The sequence below is a fragment of the Mastomys coucha genome, chromosome X (genome assembly GCF_008632895.1).
Source record: "Mastomys coucha isolate ucsf_1 chromosome X, UCSF_Mcou_1, whole genome shotgun sequence".
Lineage (NCBI taxonomy): Eukaryota > Metazoa > Chordata > Mammalia > Rodentia > Muridae > Mastomys > Mastomys coucha.
The window spans coordinates 108,172,209-108,177,855 of record NC_045030.1 but is presented as its reverse complement, the minus strand read 5'-3'; the positions used below and the strand labels follow the sequence as shown (position 1 = coordinate 108,177,855).

The following is a 5,647-nucleotide window of genomic DNA, read 5'->3' as shown; positions in this document are numbered from 1 at the left end:
GTCAGTAAGTATTGCATGCATGTTTTCTCTACTCCCACTCTGCTGTCAGCACTGGATCGGGTGCCTTGTGGCTTGCCTTTAAAATGCTTTGAGCTGGGTTTCTAGGTGCATTTGTGTAACACAGACTTTTCTGCTGCTCAGACTCTGAATGGGGGTCAATTGTACCTATTCTTTGCTGTGGAAGGTGGTCACCCAAAACTGAGGAGTGACTGAAACTGGGGGACCATTGTGGTTCATATTACAGTATTTTAAAACTAACTTCCCTATTTGGGATACTATTAACATGCTTTTTTCTTGCCTTTATGTTTTCCCAAGTTAATATAGGTCCTCTCAACATATAGCATTATAGTAAACATGAGTAAGAGGCACTTACAATAGTTTATATGTGTAATATGGAAACTATCTAAGGTGCATGAACATTACCTGAAAGTCTATGATTCTAATAAATTGGAAGAATATGCCACTTAGCAATTCAGAGGATCTCTGTAATTTACCCTAAGAGGAACAGGTTATACTGAGGTTTCAGCACCTGGATGTCTAGAGTAGTTAACATCCACATGTTACTAACATTTAGAGTTAATGTGAAATTGAGTCCACATAACACGGAGCAAGCTGTGATGTTTTATATAGGAAATGTCAGGCACCTGATAAATGTTCCGTACCAAGTGGAACTGAAAGCAAACTGGTCAGAAAAAGATTGCTCTTGGATCCAGTTGGTTTCTGATGTCTAAGGAGATTGGTTTTGTGTCTGAGGCCCTGACGCTCTGACTCCAGTGTTCTGAAACAAAGTTGGAGACTTGTGAAATAAAAGATAACTAAATCTCCAAATTTGAATTATGAAAAATTTAGGCCAAAGAGATAAAATAAAAACGCTGTTGAGAATGAAAACTGGCTGTAAGAATTTAGTTACAAGTACTTAGAAAAACATTTCATCACATGTCGATAATGCAGCAGTATAACAGAAAGCCGGCTCCTGTCCTGACCAAGCAAGACCTCTCACCATCTAACAAAAATAATTTAGATGCACTTATTTGCATGGAATTGTCATATATTTTTACTGTTTGACATAAAATGTAGGAAAAAAAGAAACATTGGCACATTACTTAGTGATAAGCTGTCTTTTTCTTCCCCATGTACCGATTTCTACATACTCTGATGTCCAATTTTCACTTAGAAAAAAATGCAGCTACTGATTCTATTAGTTTGTTGGTATATATCTAAAAGATGCATCATAGAGTACAGATAAAATAAAAGTAAGGTATTTTTAAATTTGATTTCCGACATTCATAACATATAGAAAAGGGATGGCTGCTAAAAAAGAGAGGAAGGATCTTGTCTGACTATATGCAGTGCACAGTGTTGTGAAAAGAGTTGTATAAAAATATACCCTTGTGCTTTAGGAGCTTCATTGTACAGGTAATAGCTTAAAATAGTATTTACTGCCTCTCCATGCTGGTGTCTTTTTGCAGTTTCTTTTTGCATCATTAAGGCAAATGGCATGATCTCAAATATAAATTAAGGTTATCTGAACCTTGAAACTTCCCCATTTCCTCCCCAAGTACAGACAAGCAGATAATGCCCAGCAAACTAGGAGTGAAGATCCAGGATATTTAGATTATTTTAATAAAAATCTTTGAATAGCAAATATAAAAAAAGAAAAAGAAAATTGTAGGTCTTGTTTGATTTTTCTCCCAGAATGTATTTGATTTATTATTTGGTTGATAAAAGAAAAGCCCATCTTACAGCCGCAACCTTCTACCAGGGCAGATTGCCACCTTGTCTGCCTCCCTGAAGACACCATAGCCTGAAGGCATACCAGGAGTTCTGCTGCACACAAAGCAACTGGTAAGGGACCCTCCTGAAGGCCTATAGCAGCAGGGAGCCCAGTGAACTTGGGAGCCATCACCACCACAACACCCCACATCCAATTCCACTCCCCTTCTGGCCAACGTCTTCTACCAGGACAGGTAGCCAGCTTGACTGCTCCCCTGAAGACACCACAGACTGAAGGCATCCCAGGAGTTCCACTGCATGCCAGGCAACTGGGCAACAGACACCACAGTCTGAAGGCCTCCCTAAAGAACAGCTACATACAGGGCAACAGCTTTACTGCTTCTCTGAAGACTCCACAGTCTGAAGGCCTCCCAGAAGGCCTTGCAAAAGAGACACTGCATCCAGAGCAACAGGTCACCAGTGTAATTGTCCCTCTGAAAACCCCAGAGGATGAAGGGCCTACAAGAGGTCTGCTACAGCCAGAGCCACTGGCCTACCAGGAGACCTGAAGCAACCCAGGGACAGTAAAGGCAGGCTCCAAATACCATAAAGATATATGACAATGATGGTTTTCTAGACAGATACCACATACCAAAGTTAAATCAAGAGACAGAGACACCCAGGCCAGCAAGCCACAGAGATAACCAGAGAGTGAGAGGCAAGCACAAGACCATAAGCAACAGAAGCCAATATACGTGGGCATCATCAGAACACAGTTCTCCCACCACAGCTACCTCTGGATACCCCAACATACAGGAAAATAAGCAAGGTGATCTAAAATCCTATCTCATGAAGATAATGGAATCTTTAAGGATGATATAAATAACTCACTGAAAGAAATACAGGAAAACACAGGTAAACAGGTAGAAGCCCTTAAAGAGGAAACAAATAAATCCCTTAAAGAAATACAAGAAAACATAATCAAATAGGCGAAGGAATTGCATAAAGTGGTCCAAGACCTAATAGTAGAAGTAGAAGCAATAACGAAGACACAAATGGAGGCAAACCTGGAAATGGAAAACCTAGGAAACAGGTGAGAAATTACAGATGTAAGCAACACCAAGAAAATATAAGAGATAGAAGAGAGAATCTCAGGTGTAGAAGATACCTTTGAGAGATTGACACAACTGTCAAAGAAGATTCAAAACATAAAAATCTAACCCAAAACATCCAGAAAATGCAGGACACAATGAAAAGACCAAATCTAAGAATAATAGGATACAAGGGAGCAAAGATTCCTGGCTCAAAGGAGCCGAAATCATCTTCAACAAAATCACAGGAAAAAAAAAAAAACTTTCCCAATCTAAAGAAAGAGATGGCCATAAATGTACAAGAAGCCTATAGAACACCAAATAAATTGCTCCAGAAAAAGATCTTATCATCACATAATAATCAGAACACTAAATTCACAGAAGAAAGAAAGAATGTTAAAAGCTGCAAGGGAAAAGGGCAAAGTAACATATAAAGGCAGACCTGTCAGAATTACACCAGACTATATAAAGAATCAACAAAACCAAAAGCTGGTTCTTTGAGAATATTAACAAAATAGATAAATCCCTAGCCAAACTAACTTAAAGGGCCCAGAGACAATATCCAAATTAATAAAATCAGAAATGAAAAGGGGACATAACAACAGAAATGGAGGAAATTCAAAAAATCATCAGATCCTACTACAAAAGCCTATACTCAATAAAAGTGGAAAATCTAGATGAAATGGATGGTTTTCTAGACAGATACCACATACCAAAGTTAAATCAAGAGCAGGTAAACTATATAAACAGGCCCATATTGCACAAAGAAATAGAAACAGTCATTAAAAACCTCTCAACCAAATGAGCCCAGAGCCAGATGGATTTAGTGCAGAATTCTACCAGACCTTCAAAGAAGACCTGATATCAATTCTCCTCAAACTATTCCATAATATAGAAACAGAAGGAACACTACCTAACTCATTCTATGAAGCCATAATTACTCTGATACATAAACAACACAAGGACCCAACCAAAAAAGAGAACTTCAGACCAATCTCGCATATGAATATCAATGCAAAAATACTCAATAAAATTCTTGCAAACCGAATCCAAGAACACATCAAAACCATCATTCATCATGATCAAGTAGGCTGTATCCCAGGGATGCAGGGATGGTTTAATATATGGAAATCCATCAACATAATTCACTATATAAACAAACTCAAAGAAAAAATCACATGATCACCTTCTTAGATGCAGAAAAAGCATTTGACAAAATATAACACCCCTTCATGTTAAAAGTATTGGAGAGATCAGGAATTCAAGGCCAATACCCAAACATAATAAAAGCAATTTACTGCAAACCAACAGTCAATATCAATTTAAATGGAGACATACTTGAAGAAATCCCACTGAAATTGAGGACAAGACAGGGATGCCCACTTTCCCTATATCTATTCAATATAGTACTTGAAGTGTTAGCTAGAACAATAAGACAAGAAGAGATCAAGGGGATACAAATTGGCAAAGAAGTAATAAAGGTATCACTATTTGCAGATGATATGATAGTATACCTAAGCAGCCCCAAAACTTTACCAGAGAACTTCTCCAGCTGATAAACAACTTCAGCAAAGTAGCAGGATATAAAATTAACTCAATGCAGATACTTTGTTCCTTCTTAAAAGGGGGAACAAAATACCCATGGAAGGAGTTGCAGAGACAAACTATGGAGCAGAGACTGAAGGAAGGATAATCCAGAGACTGCTCCACCTGGAAATCCTTCCAATATTCAATCATCAAATCCAGACACTATTGTGGATGCCAGCAAGTGCTGGATGACAGGAACCTGATATAGCTGTCTCCTGAGAGGCTTTGACAGTACCCAACTAATACAGAAGTAGAGGCTCACAGCCATCATTGGACTGAGTACAGGGTCCCCAATGAAGGAGCTAGAGGAAGGAACCAAGGAGCTGAAGGGGTTTACAGCCCCATATGAGCTATGAACTAACCATTAACCCCAGAGCTCCCAGGGACTAAACCATTAACCAAAGAGTACACATGGTGGGACTCATGGCTCCAGCAGCATATGTAGAGGATGGCAAGTCAGTCATCAATGGGAGGAGAGGCCCTTGGTCCTGTGAAGGTTCTATGCCCTAGTGTAGGGGAATGCCAGAGCCAGGAAGCATGAGAGGGTGGGGTGGTGAGCAGAGGGAGAGGGGAGGGAACAGGTTTTCTTTTCTTTTCTTTTCTTTACTTTTCTTTTTTCTTCTTTCTTTTGGAGGGGAAACTGGGAGGGCAGAAATCATTTGACATATAAATAAAGAAAATATCTCATAAAAAAAGAAGCTCAATGAAAGCTCCCACTTTCCTTGGGGGAATCTCCCATATCCCTTCATGAATAGTCAAATAAACTCTGGCTTACTAGCTACATCGAAAATAAAATAAAATAACATTAACTCAAATAAATCAGTAACCTTCCTTTATACAAAGGATAAACAGGTTGAGAAAGAAATGAGGGAAACAACTCCCTTCACATTAGCCAGAAATAATATAAAATATCTTGGGGTGACTCTAACCAAACAAGTGAAAGACCTGTATGACAATAACTTCAAGTCTCTCAAGAAAGAAATCAAAGAAGATCTCAGAAAACAGAGAGATCTCCCATGCTCATGGATTGGCAGAATTAACATAGTAAAAACCCATCCTACCAAAGGCAATCTGTAGATTCACTGCAATCCCCATCAAAATCCCAACACAATTCTTCAAAGACATGGGAAGAGAAATTCTCAAATTCATCTTGAAAGGCAAAAAACAAAACAAAACAAAAACAAAAACAAACAAACAAAAAACTCAGGATAGAGAAAACAATTCTTTTTTTTTTTTAATTGGTTTTTCAAGACAGG

At 38.6% G+C, this 5,647-nt stretch overlaps 1 pseudogene; it reads left to right on the top strand.

Moving 5' to 3' along the window:
* Positions 1-354: 354 nt before the first annotated feature.
* LOC116090868 overlaps positions 355-5,647 on the top strand; it is an 8,577-nt pseudogene continuing 3,284 nt past the window's right edge.